Below are 18717 nucleotides of genomic sequence, written 5' to 3'. Positions count from 1 at the left end.
GTTTTTTTCAACACATTCAGCACAGCACACCAATTCAAATTGGTGTGCTGGAGCAACCCGTGCATCCAAAAGTAATTGCAGCCCGAAGTACAATGAAAACTGTTGAGATTTTGTAACAAAGTTGCCGAATATTTTGTGGCAATGGACCAAAACAAACCATGGAAGGCTAATAAAAGAAGGGTTGGCCTAAAATAGATTTAAAGTCTAATCTGTTTCTTTAAATCTGTGTGATGTAGGGAATGCGATGATGTAAGCTAGAGCCCCCTTGCTCCAACTGTCTCACGATTAGAATACTTGGGGGCAGATTTACAAGCCCCTTGCGCCTCTTTTACGCCGCTGTTGCGTCACTTTTGTGATGTTATGTTATGTTATGTTATGTTATGTTAGGCTGCATTTATAAAGCGCACTGACACCGGAAGATGCGCCAGGGTGCGGGGTATTTACAACATGACGCATCTGGGAGATGCGTCACGTTGTAAAGCCCTGCGCCATAAGGAGGCGTTCCGGCACGGGGGGGGCGTTTCTGCGCAGGAACTCCTTCTAAAAGTGGCTGAGTGAAATATACAAGATTTTTAGGCCAATGCTGCGTCAAAACCGTGCGCCTGCTTGAAGCAGGCGTAAGGCTTGACACAGCATTGTACAGATAGGGCCCCCAAGAGCATTGCTGGAGCTGCGTTGCGCTTGCGACGCAACTCCAACAATACGCCGCCTTTACGGAACAGATGTGTCACGCATCTGTGCTGTTTTTGCCCCATGGTGCGCCACATTGTAAATGCGGCGCACCATGGGTGGCGGAGCTGCGGCGCACAATAACTGGCGCATCCCTGGGGATGTGCCAGTTATTGAAAATCTGCCCCAAAGTACAAGACATTTGCCAGATTTGGAACCATACAGTTCCAAAATTGCATTACATTCTACTGTTCTACTATTCTGCTAAGATATAAAGATATACGTACTATATACCATACATATATCACCAAAGACAATCAACAAAGTTACACAGTGAAATATGTACAAAAGAACACGGCATGAAAATCGATAACACATGGATACAAAACGTCCTTCAGCTAGTGTGGTCTGCTCATCATCCTTTTTTTTAACCCCCTCTCATGTTCACCATCGCTCCTCTGTTCCTTGCAAGAGGTGCACTCGTACTCAGACCAAAATCAGTCCTCTTGATCCCCACAACCTTTTTCTGATTACTTACTCTGGTCTTCTGTCTTTCCTGCTTTAGTGAATAACTTGAGCACCCTCATAATTTCTGAGAATTTATCATCCTGAAAAATAAGGACAACCATTTCAGAACTCTCTCCAATGCCCCCTGAAAGACCTACACTGCTGAGAATAAACCGAAGAGCATTCTAAAATAACTGAATACCCCAAAAGGGGCAACAAAAGTAGGCAAGTTCTTAGATTGTTGAGCACGGAACACTCTATTTGAACAATGTCGCCAACAATCCCTTCTGTGGATTTGGTGACCCTCCTTTCATTAAACCACCTTATCCTCTAATTCTTCTTTCCTCTTCACTTTCATCCTTCAAGCCCTACATTACGTGAATCACTCTTGACAGTTATCAATTTCCTGACTTGACTGTATGTTTGGCTTCATCTCTAAAAGGAACTTGAAATGTACTCACCATGTCGTAGAACATGATGATGCTCTGTACATTCCACTCTGGTCATTAATAAATCTCCCAGGTGCTCCCCAATCGTCACAGTGAGCTTTATGGTCTCTTTAAATACGCTGTTCAATCTCTCAATCATACCATTGTCTTCAGGATGATGTAAAGAAGATTTTGTATGTGTGATATCCTTCTTTACCAAAACTTCTTCCATTTCTCTTAAGATTATTCGCACATCATTGCTGACCAGCAAGGTATTTGTTATGGATTCTCTGCTAAGAACCTTCTTTGGAAAACAAATCATCCTCAGAGTTTCTATCTTTTTGGTCACTTACACTTAATGCCATCTGGAACACATCTTTATCAAGGTGATCACGTAATGTTGAGAATTAGTGCTATAAAACGGTTCAATGGTATCTCTACACATATCTTCCCAGGTCTTTGTTGGCAGCTTCCTCATCTCCATCAGTAGTTCTCTCAGCTTATATCTCTTGTTGTAATTACCTGCAATTTCTAAAACGTTACCAACTCTTTTTTATTCATGGGAACTGTAAGTGTTTTAGAGTTTCTACACCTTCATGTTTGGAGTTAATGTCTTGGCCACTGATTCTGTGCCTAGATACAACTTACACTTCTCATTTTTCAAAGCAAGGCCTAGTCATGCAGCCCACTCAACACCAATTTGACCCTTTATTCATGTTCCACATCAGTGTCTCCATAAGCCACAATATCATCCTGAAACATATGGACAAGTTCCAACCATTTCAGAGCTTTCTTCAATGTACCCTGACAGACCTACACTGCTGACAATAAACCAGCGGCCATCCTCAAATACCTATATGCCCCAAAAGGGGTGACAAAAGTAGTCAAGTTCTTAGAATCATCATGCAAATGTATTTGATGATAAGCTGACTTTGTCATCTTTGCACTTTTAAGTAACAACTTCATCTCTGAGATGTTGGAAAGAAGGTATTTGGCTGCAACCACACAATAATTCAGTTAATATCTCTGCACTCTCATACATATGAGGCGAATCATTCAATACCCTCAAATCATATATAATCCTTTCACTTCTCAAAAGTTTGAGCTCCTTCTCCATGGCATGCTTTTTTGTAAGAGATACTCTTAATTATGCCTTAGGTTGTGTGTTTTATTAACAGCATCCAGTGCACAAAACCCTTCAGGTAACCCAGCTGACGCACAGATACTTCTGGAATTTCGTAAGCAAAGTCCTCTTATAATTCTACTGCATGCTTTATTCTCCTGACTCCAAAAGCACCTTTCAATACAATGGGTGGTGGTGTCGGGCGGCCTTCAAACTTGCATCTAGTGTTATGTGTGGAAGGGCCCTAGTGAGTACTGATCCAGCGCTTCTACTAAAATTCTGCATAAATGATGTCACCAACTACCACCAAACTTACCAATCAACACCAGGCCCATAAAATAACAGATCAGCTAAATCATGAGGCGAATGAATCTAATATGTTGTTTTTAAACTATCTACAATAAACAAGGCCAGCTTGTCATTTAGTAAGTTTATTCAAACATATTCAGAAAAGCTTAGGTTTGGAACTTTATTAAACAAGCATTTGAAAATGTCATAAAGAAAAGTTTATTCAGCATTTATAAAGAGAGCTTAATTCAAGAAATATTATTCGTTAATAGGAATAAGTGAAAAAGAGCATTTCCAAACCCTAACTAGTTCCCTGTCTCTACCCTCCTTTCCTTACGTGTATTCGTCGGTCAGCAGAACAGGACCCTCTGGAATCAAGAAGCGTAAGCCAAAAATCTACTCCTAGAGCCTATTCTTATACCCTAAAACTAAGGCTAAACTAACTATTTTCACATTCCACCAGCTGAATTCTGACTCCCCATTGGCTGAACCACCTCAAGCCACAGTAATTTGTGACATCTTCCACCTCAGGACCGAGCTTTTACACATAGCCATTGTTCATGCACAGAGTCCTGGCGACAGTTCCTTAGTCTGCTACATTTTGTAGCAAAGTTGTTCATGTAATGCACAAAAATGCTGCGGCTCTTCCTCTCAACCTTGAGCCTGTCCGTTCTGAGCTTTCCATGGCACAAGCAAACCTCTCCACAGAGTCGCCTTTAGCAGTTTCTTTTTCAAAGCTTTTCATAATAAAAGTGCATAGGCTTCTCATCTTTTTCAAAATAAGTTTTTCTCTTGTGGCTTTTCATCAGCAGGCCTCTTTTAGAAAGCGTCATTTTTCTTCGCCACTTTTGCTTGCGTCACTGCGCCACTTTTAGCTTGCGTCACTTTTTCAGAATGAATTATTTTCTGCAGCCAACTCTATGCTTCTTTCAGTAAACTATTATCTAAACAAACACAAAACAATAATTAATTCAGGAAATAAATGTCTTTCTGTTTCCCACCCTCCATTGCTAATGTTAACCCATTAGTATAAGTCACCTAGCAAAAGCAAAAGCACACAGAAAAACGACATTTAAAAATCTACCATTCTTCATAATGTCCAGCAGGATTCTTTATATATCTGAAAAAGATAAAAAGATAAACAAACACAACATAGACAATAACATAACATAGACAACGGCACATATAAACTAAGCACATGCCGTTACTTGATCAGCCGCATTAGTGCTTGACAAAGACAATAGGACAAACAAAACAACATTAGTTATTTATTAAAACATACTTGCAGTTGCAACATAAAAGCACATAATGTTAATCCCGTGTGTGATGAAATATGCAGGTTTTACACTAGGTTGATTAACAGAAATCATGCAAAAACTCATTAATATAATTAATCATGTTATAGGAGTATAATATCACGAGCCAGAATAATTTCTTTCTGAAGCTCGCTCCATCAGTACCATATTCCATACACCTAAAGACCCACAACCTTTATTGTTAAAGTTTAGTGTATGGCCAAAGACTTTTGCCGTCAGGAAATTGTATTCATAATTTATTCCATCAGCCACTTAAGGAACATACAGCTGCAGTTGGACCCCTCCTAGAGTATGCAATGCCACTGAAAATACGGAGGAATAAACTTGGAGAAGAGCTTCTAAAGGCCTGTGAGCTAACGGGCCGGCTGCCTCTGAATGGTTGGAAGCCAGCTGACACGCCTCCTGTCCGGACAAGAGTCTGGGGGAATGCAGCCTCATTCTTGGACTATACACTAGTTTCAATGTACTTATATATATTGGTCTGCAACTGAAGTATAGTCCATTGCGCTGAGAGTGTCCATAATCTTCAGATTATCCTGTTGAAAGGAAGCATGCGTCAACACGAGGCAGTCATTTTGCAGGGGGAGACTCGCACGGAAAATCTTAAACGTTTGAAATGAACCGCATGCTCTGTCAACCTTATAGAGGAGGAGGCTGTTGCAAGCTTGCAGGACCTAGCACTAATATGCTCTGATTCAATAGTGGTTTGGGAAACACTCTCCGATATCATGATCAAAAGGAAGAAGGAGAGCAGCTTCAATAAGGAATCTCGACTGGCCTTGTGTCAAATGACAATTGTACCTGTTCACATACTAAAAATAAGAAGGAAAGTAGGGAAGCTCTTCTGACAATTACATCTAAATGCAGGAGATTTTGATTTACTGCAACAATTTTGTCTAAAAAAGAGATCTGGGCACATAAAAAAAACTAAACAAGAAACATTATAGGCCCAGCTGCTCCAGGCCGCCAAAAGAAATGATTCATTCTTTGCCCCTGCAGCGGCAAAGAATGTGAACATTAGCGAAATGGAATGGGTAAAATACCTGAAATTATATTTTAAGGAAGATTCGATGGTCAACACTAATCCTCGAAGCTCCGAAAAAGAAAAAGTCGAACCACTGATAATGAATTCAGCGGAGGTTGAAAGTGTCATTAAAAAATCTCGTATTAAACAAACAGTATCCCAACAGGTATCAATCGATCAGGCAATTAAACAGGATATGCAAAAACATTATCAAGAACAGAAACAAAAGACTCAATATATCCATTGGTATGTGCCATTGGCATCAAATTTATGCAAACAAATTAGAAGAAACAGTATTATCAGCACTGGAAGTTAAAATATTACAACCCAAGTTGTCATTGGTGCAGACAAAGTGCAAGTGATGTGCACAACAGCGACGCAAGTGACAAACATGCTCAGCGTGAACGGCGCAAGATTACAAGTGTACAATATTTACAGTGGTGGAATACAATGTGACTAGATCCATGAGAGGAACTGAATGTATTGACTTTTAAGGGTGGTCACAATGTAGGTATCGCCTTATTAATGGGCTGGGGAGTCAACGACGTTTCGATCCAATCAAGTTAGGATCATCTTCAGGACAGGGCTGTCAGATGAAGCAGTGCTGTAAAAGGGGAAAGGGAATGAAGTTAGGGAAAGAGAAGGTAAGTGCCTGATAAGTTAATTAGTAAGTCTAGAAGGAGCACTGTTCAGAGAGTCATAGGGTGGAGCGTGGACCAGAGTATCCCGAGGTCTCTGAACGCTGTGGAAAACAGAATGAGACTGTTTGCCACTTCAAGAAAATCTGCATCAAATATGGTAACTGTACCTCCCCGATTGTCTAGGACGTCGTCTCCAGATATGCACGAGACGAAAGGGAAGAATTTGTGGGTCACAGCGTGAAATTGAAGGCTGTAGGGGTAGGAAGTGAAACTGGCAGTGCACCGTGATGCTCGGGCATTAAAGATAACTACAATCCGCACATTATAGAATTAGGAACGGGGAAGCTATAAGCCATAGCTATACGTCTCATATGAGATGTGGCGTGCGTGGACTGGCTTAAAATTTGCAAGGAGAATCGGGGTTGCAAGCGGACCGAAACAGACAGTGTACCGTGAGGCTCGTGCATTAAAATTGATACAATTTGCATGGTAAACGGAGCCTGGCGCAGGTCATACGTTTACTGCAGAGTCCGAGCAATGAGTGGAGCCTGGCGTAACTCATGCATTACATTATGAAAGAAGGAACGAGGAAGCTATATGCCTCATGTGAGGTGTGTCGTGCGTGGACTGGCTAGAAAATCGCAAGGGGAGTCGGGGTCGCAGGCGGACAGAAACAAAAGCCTCAAGGTTACCTGTCTGATATCAGGAGTAGTTCCCAGGTGTCAACTCAAACAATTATAGAGGGGAACTGAAACCTACAAGAGAGCAGGATACATGTCAGAGCAATCGGACAATGGCGAACATGGTTTAGGGGTACAGTCGCGCATGGTGATGGCATACCTGGAAAGCGTCTGTAGTCCCTTGTAAAGTTCGCTTGAAAAGGGTCAGGAACCGGGGAACGGCGGCAATCTCATCCGTCTGGTACTGGCAGCGGTTGCACCATGAGGGGACTGCAGTGGCCGAGAGTAAATGTTGGGGATGGAAGGAGAACTAGTTAGGGGACAGTGGGATGTCCGACGGTGGGTGAGAACTAGCAAACTCGTGTCTGCATACCTCTGGCAGAATTTGTGGCACTTCCGGGTCAGTCTGGAGCTTCGGGACGTAGTCATGGAGACCGGTGAAAGCCCGGAAGAAATAACGTCCCAGAGCGTGCCTGGTCCGAGATGGGTGGCCCAATAGGCAGAGGGCAGGAGGAGCTAGGATTCACGAAGGATCAGGGGGGGCGTGTACCAAAGTGATGATAGCACAGATGTGCAAGCGCACAGTGGTGCAATTGTGGCAGATTGAAAGGGAATGTCTGGTAAGGCGGTGTCAGCGCTTGTGGGTTCTCAGAGAGTAACGCACACAATAACATTCGGCAAGGTGGGGCGAAGGAGAACTACTAATCCCTTCATTTGTGACAGTAATGAACATCAGTACTTGGTACTGAAGAAAATCAGTCAATTTTTTCACATAATAATTATCGACACGAGCATTGGTGACTTTCATCAAATCAACAATGTGCTGACCATCAGTATTATACAAAGGTCTGAAGGACCCAGATTCATAACATTCATTCTAAACGTTTACCAGACCAAGATGAGACCCAAGGATGAGGTCAATTACAATTTTTTTTTAGCAATTGTGTAAACCAATAATGGACAGATAGCCATAATCATCATACTGTTATGTCTATAGCAAACAAATCAAGAGAACAGAGGTACAGCAGTAGTGGATGGAGGATATAGAGACAGATCAATATGGGATGACACTACTGGGATTATATGGCAATGGTACTGTTCCATTCATCTAGGGTATTGAGGCCTTGATTAACTGAGTCACAATATGTCATACACCTACATTCACAACGATTAAGTAGGTTGCAAATGTCACCTCTTCTGATTGGTAAAGAAACTTGTTCTACAATCTGCCAAGTTATGGGCCTCATTTATGAAAGCCTTGCGCCACGGGTGCGTCACTTTTTCCCATGTTAAAAGTGACGCACCGGCGGCGCAAGGCCTTCAAAAATAAGGCCCTATGTCTGTATCCTTGTGTCCCTTTTCTAAGAAATGTGTAACCAAAGGTGCAGTGATAGTTTTGCCGTTAATGCGGCTCTTGTGCTGGATAATGCCGTTTTTAACCATCTGGGTTGATTGGCCGATGTATACAAGGTCACAGGGACATTTGATAGCGTATATGACGTTGGTGGATCGGCAGTTGGTAAATTATCTCAAGTTGTAGGTTCTGTTCAGATAAGTAAAGACCTTAGTGTTGGCGGTGAGGTCACAGACCGAGCAATTTTGGCATTTGAAATGGCCAATGACAGGTGGGAGCCCCCATGCTGCTGTCAATGTGCTTCTGTCGGTGGATTTGTTGGGCCAAATAATGGCATGTACCAGGTGAGTAGCAAGGTTATCGCCTCTATGATATGAGAAAAGTGGTTGTTCTTGGAATGGTTTAAGATCCCGCAATATAGGCAAATTTTTCTTTATGACCTTGCCCACTTGATTGCTTGAAGGACTGAATTTCAATGCAAATGGAATCCTCTTCATGGGTTTCTTTACTTGTGGGGTGAGAAGATGTTCAAGGTGGCAATACCAGGCCCTCTTTTTGGCTCTTGATACAAGTCGCTTGGGATATCCACGAGCGATGAGTTTATTGGCCAATATTTCGGACTCGCGGAAGTAGTCAGCACGCCACTTACAATTACCTCTAATCCGAAGGAACTGGCCATAGGGTAGACCATCACGTAACCCTCGGGGGTGGTAGCTGGCGTACTGTAAGAGGGTATTCCTCTCTGTTGGTTTTCGGAAGAGGCAGGTCTCAAGTTTGCCATCCTCTGCGTGTATTGTGACATCCAAGAAGGGAAGGTCATTTGTTCTACTATCGCTGGTAAATATCAGATGTACCTGCGAGTTGTTTAGCCAGTCGATAAAGGCAGTCAGATCCGGTTGAGTACCTTTTCACAGCAATAGGATGTCATCTATGTAACGTCGCCACAAATTTATGTTGGACAGAAATGGATTTGTGGTGTGGAGAATGTAAAAAATCTCGGGCTGATTGCACCCCCAGCCCAAATGGGCGGCAAGTACTGTTTAAGCACTTTCTATCGCAATGAACTGGCTACCTGGCATCAATGTTAAACTACATTCTAGAAAATGAAGTTATTCCTTGACAGCTGGAGGGGTCCGGTACTTCACCCCATATTTAAAAAGGGTCTGGCAAGTTCATCTAACAACTACTGGCTAATTGCACTGGTGGATGTTGAATTGAAATGTTTTTCCATGCTACTACTACATGATTTTGAATCCAGGTCGCATGAAAATGGAAAACTCCTCCTTAAGGAAGAAACCAGCTTTTTAAGGGGTCAAAGCACTCTAACCAACCTCATGGCACTGACCCTAATTACAAACAGACCAAAGGCTCCAGGGACATCTCTCTACATGTGTTTTGTATACTTCAAGGCAGCTTTTAATGATGTGCCTCAGAATAAGCTATGGGCCAAACTTCAGCAATGGGCCATGTCACCGAACATTCTCCGTGCAATTATGCTGGTTTATTCGGACACGTGGGTCAAGATAAAAATTGGTGATGGCACACATGTATCAAAGTGCAAACGGCAACTGGTAAAAAACATCTTCAAAAAAAGATGTAATTAAATTCTGAGTTCAGGCACACTAAACTCCATCTCCCCATCTTATGCCTATAGGAAGATATGCTGGAAACATGGGACTCACTGTGAGGACATAGTACACACCTGAGTGCATGTCCTACCTTTCCATATACTGCACACTCCCCGGGGGGGTTAAATTGGGCCTGCTATAGGGGTGTCTGATTTGCATTAAAAGGGAAGGTAAGACCTCGCAAGTGGGTGCACTTGTCAGGACAACAAGGCAGGTAACAAACTGTGCGCAGGCACAGCAGAGGCAGAACTGAGATCTCTTTTTAGGGCTACTTGTGGGTGGCACAATTAGTGCTGCAGGCCCACTAGTGGCATTTGCATTATCACCCCTGGCACACATAGTGCACTTTACTAGGGACTTTACTAGTAAGACAAACATACCAAGTGTTAGAATTGGAGTCTCAAGTTGGCAGAGGTAGGTACCATTGACCAAATAGGTACCCTTGCTTCTAGTCAGTGAAAGGGGGGTACACTACTGGATAACCCCGGCTCACCCCTTTGGTAGCTTGGCACGAGCAGACAGGTTTTTCTCAGAGGCAGTGTGTAAATCATTTGTGAACACATACAGTAATGCAGTAAAACCACTACAAATGGACACCACACCAGTTTAGAAAAATAAGTAATCTTTACTAGACTTAACAAAAGACCAAACAACAAAAATGCACAATACTGTAATCAAAAATAAGTCTTTAAAATGGTAGAAGAGAGTTTAGTTCAATGTAGATGGTAAATGAGACACTTTACTCACAAAGTACCTTATGTGCGTCAAGCAATGCAAACAAAAGGGTTGCAGGGAAGTTGATGCGACGTTCCTTGCACTCAGGGGAGTGGATGCGTCAGTTCCTTACTGCTGCGCAGGGGAGGTGATGCGTTGCTTCCTTACTGTGTGTGGTGCTGATTTGTCGTTTCCTACTGTGGCTTGGTGACGATGCAACAAACTGGCGCCTCCATGTGATGCGACGGTCCAGTGCGATGCGACAAAATGGCATCTTTGATACGATGCAACAACATTGGAAGCGATGTATGCACGCCCGACGGCCGTGCGTGAAATGGGAAACTTCTGAGCCACAACAGGACCTGCCACATGCTTCCCTGGTGATGAGACGTGACCTCTACGGTGGTGACACGCTTCTCCGGTGATGCAACCCGCTTTGTCGGTGATGTGACGGCGAACAGCTGCGGCGGCGGCAACTGCTGTGGTGGCGACATGCTTTTCCTCTTTGCATTGTGTTTCCTGCTCCCAGCGACATGCAGTCTTCTCAGAGGGCCCAGACAACAGTAGACAACTTTTCTGCAGGTAGAATTCCCAGCAAATGAATTCAGGGGAGCTGGTGGTGAAGTCTTGTATCCCTGAGACTTCAGGCAGGAGGCAAGTACACTTCAAGCCCTTGGAGATTCTTCTTCAAGATGATGAAAAGTTCACAAACGTTTTCTTCCCCTTTCCTTCACAAATAAAGTAACCACTGCAGGCCAACCCCAGAAATAGTAAACAGCACAGGGCCAGTCTCCACCTTCAGCTTCTTTGGTTCTTCTCCTTGGCAAAGGTTTGTCTTGATTCCCAGAAGGGATCTAAAGTTCTGGGCCCCAAAAATTATTCTGCAACATCTTTTGTCCTCTGAAGGCAGAGGGTGCCTGTGCCCAGCCAAAACCAGTTCTGTTCAGCTTCCTGGCAGGAGTTGGAGTCAGCATTGTTGAAAGCAGACCTGGCCCAAATAGCTGCAAGGAAGTCTTCTCCCCCTACTCTCTATTCTATGAGGGCTCAGGTCAGTGAAAGGAAATCTCCGCCCGCCAATCTCTATTCAATGCAGGTCCTATTCAGCCCAGCCCTGACACATCAGACTGCTGAAGCCAAGGCTCTCTCCAGCCCACTGTCACTCCCAAACCAGACATAGAATACACAAACCTAGCAGAGGCATGCTGGATAGTTAGGCACGAAAATACCTACTTTCTAAAAGTGGTATTTTCAAACACAGAATGTGAAAACCACCTTCACTAAAATATGTATTTTAACATTCATTCATGCTAAACTCGAATTTCTACCTAGTTCTCTGAGTCAATTAGGATTATAAGATGTTATAATCAAACTGCCCATTCTAGCCTATGGGAATAGGTAGCCTTGCAATAGTGAAACACTAAATTGCCTGTAATTCACTATCAGGACATGCCACACACATCAGGTCATGTCCTACCTTTTACAGGCAATGCACCCTGACCATGGGGGTACCTTGGGCCTACCTTAGGGGTGACTAACATGTAGAAAAGTGAAGGTTAGGGACTGGCGAGTGGGTGCATTCGCCAAGTCAACATGGCAGTCCCAGACTGCACACAGGCTCTGCAATGGCAGGCCTGACCCACACTTTACAAGCTGCCTCTGTGGGTGGCACAATCAGTGCTGCAAGCCCACCAGCAGCATTTCATTTACATGCCGTGGGCACACATGGTGCACTGTACTAGGGTCCGACAAGTAAATAAAGTAAGCCAATCATAGAGTCACTAATCCCATACAACAATTTACAAAAGGGAGCACTTGCACTTTGGCACTGAATAGCAGTGGAAAAGTGCCGAAAGCATCTAGACTAGTAAAACTATAGCCGAAACACAGGAGGCAACAGAAAAAAATGGAATGGAGACCTACGCCAATGGTGCCAGGTCTAACACCAACTATGGACAACTAATTACAGGGAGCACTTGCACTTTAACACTGATCAGCAGTGGCAAAGTGCCCAAAGCATCTAGGTCGGCAACACAATGTCAGAAAAAGGTCTAGGAGGAAGGCAAAAAGTTTAAGAAACCTTAGCCAAAAAGGGCCAAGTCCAACAGTGGCCTTAGAAGTGTACTCCTGTGGTGTAAAAAAACGTTTAAAAACATTTGAAAATGATTTGCTCCAGAGCATCAGAGGTTCAAGGGGACCTGTTGTTAATAATATTTGACTGGCAAATCCTTAGAGTCAGAATTAATTTCAGGTTTGCCCAGTGTGGAGGCCTCTGCACCCACAGAAATATGACAAAGGACCTGACTATGATCTAGGCAGACCTGGCTACTCCGTCACAAATGGGATGGATATCCCATTCACCAAATTGCTATTCCATTATATCCTATGAAGCTTGTAATATAGTGGATGCAATATCCATCACATTTGTGATAGAGTATCCCACCCACCAAGATTGTAATCAGGACCTAAATCTCTCCCTGTGTTGGGACTAAAACTTTTTCACCCAAAACCTCAAAAGCTCCAGAGCTCCAGATGATCTAACTGGCTTTGTGTAACTGACAATTGTGTGGCTGCAATTTCAGATTTGTTCCATGCGAAGAACAGTTTTTCTAGTGAAAACAACAAAGCCCCTTTTTAGATGGGGACTAGGAAACATTATCCAACTTTTGACTTCCAGACTATCATCTGTCCCAATCCACTAGGTGTACATGACCTGGGCTCCATCACAGTCAGCCTCAATGTACTCCTAGGTCTCAGTCTACCATGACCATTGACTACCACATGCACTTTGCACTTTTTGGTACTATTTTCACTCAGTTAAAAACAAAAATCATATCTCCCATTTTCCTTGTTGGAATATTTGTTGTTTTAGTGTCATTTTCTTCATGAAAATATACTTGGTTTTTGTAAATTGAAGCTGGATTTCTACATTGTTTTCTCTTTGACTTGTTAACTGTTTTAGGGGCATATTAACAAGGCCAGGCAATAATTATCGCTAAGCGCACTTAGCACTAGGATAATTATCGCTGGCCAACTCTGAATTTTATAGTAGAGAGAGCATGCTATCAGAAAACGCTTATCTCCAAAGCGATAAAATTCAGAGCGCAAGCTGCCAATTGTGACGCTTGACCCAGTCTTCTCCTCCAGCAAGTACATCTCCTTCAGGCACTCCACCGGACTTGATTGGACTGACCACAGCTGCGTCCACTTCAGCTTCAGAAGAACCACGACCCACCACCACCCGCAACAGGTTCCTCGCAGAAGCTGGAACAAGATCACCGCCGACCAGCTCACCACCTCCCACAGCTAGAACCCTCCCGCCAGCACAACGGACCCCAGCAAAGCAGCCAGCAACCTCACACAGTTGATCACCAACTGCACAGATGACCTCGCACCACTAAAGCCCCTCCCAGCAGACACGGCAGCAAGAAAGCCTCTTGGTTCACCGACAAACTTAAGAACTCCAAGAAGAACTGCCGCACCCTCGAGAAAGCCTGGCACAACGACCAGACCACAGACAACATGACTGCCCTCAAGCACGCCACCCGCAAACACCACCAGCTGATCCGCACCACCAAGAAGACAGCATTCAAAGAACGACTGACCAACAACGCCCACAACAGCAAGGAACTGTTCAGCATCGTCAAAGAGCTCTCCAACCCCAACGCCAGAAACAACGACATCACTCCCTCGCAAGACCTCTGCGATTCACTCGCTTCATTCTTCAACCGCAAGATCGCCAAAATACACAACAGCTTCGGCGCACCAACCACGCACCCAACCACCGAACCACCGCCCCCCCACCGCCACCCTCTGCACCTGGACCCCGGTCAGCACCGAAGACACCACCCGCACGATGAACACCATCCACTCCGGATCCCCAACCGGCCCCTGCCCCCACCACGTCTTCAACAAGGCCGACTCCATCATCGCACCCCAACTCCAGGACATCATCAACGCTTCCTTCAAAACTGCCACTTTCCCGGGGAGCTGGAAGCACACCGAGCTCAGCGCCCTCCTGCAGAAACCAAGAGCGGACCCCACCGATCTCAAGAATTTCCGCCCCATCACGCTCCTCCATTTTCCTGCTAAAGTCAATGAGAAGACCGTCAAGAGACAGCTTGCTGCCTTCCTCGAGACGAACAGATCCCTTGACCACTCGCAGTCTGGTTTCCGAGCCAACCACAGCACCAAGACCGCCCTCATCGCAGCCACTGACGACATCAGATCCCTGCTCGACAACGGGGAGACAGCGGCCCTCATCCTCCTGGACCTCTCCGCAGTGTTCGACACTGTCTGCCACCGCACCCTAGTGCAGCGCCTCAGCAACATCGGAAGGCACTGCAGTGGGTCATCTCGTTCTTCACCGGAAGAACCCAGAGAGTCCACCTCCCCCCTTTCAGATCCAAGGCCACCGAAGTCATCTGCAGCGTACCACAGGGATCATCGCTCAGCCCCACCCTCTTCAACATCTACATGAGCCCCCTCGCAGCCATCGCACGCCAACACAACCTCAACATCATCTCCTACGCCGATGACACCCAGCTGATCCTCTCCCTCACCAACAACCCCGCCGCCGCCAGAACCAGCTTACACGAAGGGATGAAAGACGTCGCCGAGTGGATGAAGAACAGCCCCCTGAAACTGAACTCAGACAAGACGGAAGTCCTCATCCTGGGGTCATCGCCCTACGCCTGGGACGACTCCTGGTGGCCCCCTGCCCTGGGCACCACTCCCAAGCGAACGGACCATGCACGCAACCTGGGCTTCATCCTGGACTCCTCCCTCTCGATGACCAGACAAGTCAACGCCGTCTCATCATCGTGTTTCAACACTCTGCGCATGCTCCGAAAGATCTTCCGATGGATCCCCACCGAAACCAGGAAGACGGTCACCCTGGCACTCGTCACCAGCCGACTGGACTACGGAAACACCCTCTATGCGGGAACCACAGCCAAACTTCAGAAAAGACTCCAACGCATCCAGAACGCCTCCGCACGACTCGTCCTGGACATCCCCCGACACAGCCACATCTCCGGCCACCTGAGAGACCTGCACTGGCTCCCCGTCAGCAAGAGGATCATGTTCAGACTCCTCACCCACGCACACAAGGCCCTCCACGACCTGGGCCCCAAGTACCTCAACAACCGCCTGACCTTCTACACGCCCACCCGCCAGATAAGATCGACCAGCCTCGCCCTCGCCACCGTTCCATTCATCTGCAGAACCACCCCCGGAGGAAGATCCTTCTCCTACCTGGCAGCCAAGACATGGAACTCCCTCCCCACCCACCTTCAGCTACCTCAGGACCATCTCTCCTTCAGGAAGCAACTCAAGACCTGGCTTTTCGAGCAGTAACGGACCCCTCTCCCACAGCGCCTTGAGACCCTTCCGGGTGAGTAGAGCGCTATATAAATGTCAGAATTGATTGATTGAATGAACCACACTGCAATCCATTTTAAAAGAGGTGCTAAAGCTATTCTATCTTCCAGATATTCCACCCCACATTCTTGGTGGACAATGTAACCAGGGGTTAAATGGGGAACCGATAAAATAGTCTTCAGAAACTTATCCTCTATCCTCTGCAACATCTTTACATTTTTAAAGCCCCATAAATCTGCTCCATACATTGCTAAAGAAACACATTTGGCATCATAAACTTTTAAAATGGCCTGCAGCGGCTTTACTCATTTCCGCGAAAAACCGAGTACAGCCAGAGTAGACCTTGCAAAAACATTACGTTTAGGAGCCAGTTGGGGCAACCATGTGGAGCTTTCATCAAATATGACCCCTAGATAGGGAAATCTCGAGACCTTGGACAACACATTCCCCTCACAATGTAGAGTCTTCATTTTTTTGCCTTTGTTACCCACCACCATTACATGGGATTTTAAAAAGTTGACGCTAAGGTCTAATACTTTCATAAAATGATAAAATGAGTTTAAAAGGCATTGTAACCCTACTGCTGTGCGCGCCAAAAGAGCGGCGTCATCCGCATAAAGTAATGCCGGTATAGCAAACTTGCCTGCCCTTGGTATGTCCTTGCACGCCTCCCCTAACACAGCACCCAGTTCAATAATATAGAGGGTAAAAAGTAGGGGGGCTAAAATGCATCCCTGCCTAACCCCGTTCGTGATCCCGATCTTGCCCGTGCAGTTTCCCTGGCGATCATATCTAACTGTGGCCATGAGGTCCCTATGCAGATCTGCTAGGAAATACACAATATTTTCATCGATGCCTAACTTTAGGAGCAGACCCCATAGTTTGGACCTGTTAACTCGGTCAAAGGCAAGGACAGGTCCATAAATGCTATATATAGCATGCCCCTTTTGGCGATTATATATTTCCCGATTAGTAATTGGAGATTGAGGCTTTTATCTATAGTGCCTCGCCCTTTCTAAAACCAAATTGAAGGACAGACAGGGTATTTGTTTCTTCCAATTTATCTGTTAGTTTACTCAAGACCACACAACCTAGGACTTTCACAGCAGAGCCAATGAGTGAGATCGTGCGATAATTCAGAGGTTCCCCACTATTGCCTTTTTTTAAAATCGGTACAATGACTGATTCAGAGCAGGTAGCCGGGATGCCGGATTTACACACTCTATTAAAAACGTTAGTTAAAACTTTGGACCATATATTGACATCTGACTTAAAGAGGTTGGCAGGAACACCATCGGGACCTGGAGCCTTATTGCTCGTCATTTTCCCGATTCTGCCACCTCTACCTCAGTAATCGTTCAAGTGTACGAGAGCAAAACAGGGGTGTGTGAATCCTCCTCCCCTGTATTTACCCCTTCATAGACTGTTTTAAAATGAGAGAACCACTCATGTTCCTGTATTCCACAGTCCAATTGATTATTACATGGGGCCTGAAAATAAGGTATGTTAACAACTGACCAAAATGTGGCACTATTCCTTAATACATCAACGGAGGTTAGTTCTTCCCAGGCTGCTGCCCTAATTTCTAGTCTTCTAGCTTCCACAACACTTTTATAGGCTTTCCTTAAGGAAGCCACGAGGGACCTATCCACTGGTTTGCATTTCAGGGCAGTCCTTAGTTTTTGGTTAGCTAGTGTGCAATTATGGTCAAACCAACCAACCCCCCGGGGTCCTTTGCTTTGCCAGGACGTTTAAGATCCTCAGTTACCTGGGTGCAGATTGTTAAATAAGCATCTAAAACCTCCTTATCCCCTGCTTCAGGGTCCATACAGGTTTGCAACTCTGTGCCTCTATTAATTAAAAAGTTATTTAGGAAATCTTCAGGAACAACCCTGTCCCATCTAATCCTTCGAGCTTGATCGGTCGGGCGAATATCGTTCTTATCAGCCCTATTTTTGCGTTTCTCTTATATTTTAACTAGTTCTGTAATGCTTAGGGCCACTGGGTTATGGTCACTGAAATGTGACCAAACCACAGAATATCCGTTAATTTTATTTCCCAGCGTAAGGCTAATAAAGATGTAATCGATGTTTGAGCAACTACCTCTACCTTTAAAAGTAGGTGTCTCCTCGTCTTCCCTTTGTGGGAGCATCAAGTCATTATCAGCCAAGATTTTTTCTAGGAAAGCTCCTTGTGCGGAATGCTCAAAATGGGTGTCACCCTGTACAAGGGGTCCGAACTGGTCTAATAACAAACATTTGTCTGGACACCCATGAATATTAAAATCTCCCAGAAGAATAATTGAGCAATGGTTGCCATTGACCTCCCTGTAATCTGCCAAAAAAGGGCTGCCAAATGGTCAGTCATACTGCTCTGTCATATGAATAATAGAAATTTACAATTAAAATATTACAGGGCCCTTTGCAGGCAATTTGAACTGCCAAACAATAAGGAGAACCTGTTGCTATCTGGGTATGAACCTCGGGAATAGTTGCCGCAATTAATAAAACTAACCTCCCCTTTGCCCTCCCCATGGATGATACTACAGCAGAAAGAAAATGCGTGGAGTAACCGTCTAGGCTGAGGATGTTCCCTGTATCCCAGGTTTCTTGTAACCCGATAATATCTGCTGTCCTTATAGATTCTCTCCAGATTGGGTCATCTACTTTATTTCTTAAGCCTGAGATGTTCCAGGTTACAAGCTTAATGTTTATACTACTAGATAGATTGGCCAACCTGTCTGACGGACAGTTTATTCTTCTTAATGGATCACGTCCATAAGAGGTGCCGCTCGTATAGAGGTTGCTTGTCTCCCTGAACTCTGCCTTTCGCTGCAGGAGCAGCTTACTTGCTTATCTGCCACCTTCCAGGATCAAACACCATCGGCGTGAGGAGCAGCGCGTGAGCGAGGCCGCAGAGGAGGTGAGAGGTGCGTCCCCGGGACTGCGAGGACCAGCAAGCATCAC

This window comes from Lissotriton vulgaris, chromosome 4_1 (assembly GCF_964263255.1).
Source record: "Lissotriton vulgaris chromosome 4_1, aLisVul1.2, whole genome shotgun sequence".
NCBI lineage: Eukaryota > Metazoa > Chordata > Amphibia > Caudata > Salamandridae > Lissotriton > Lissotriton vulgaris.
This window is presented reverse-complemented; position numbering follows the sequence as displayed.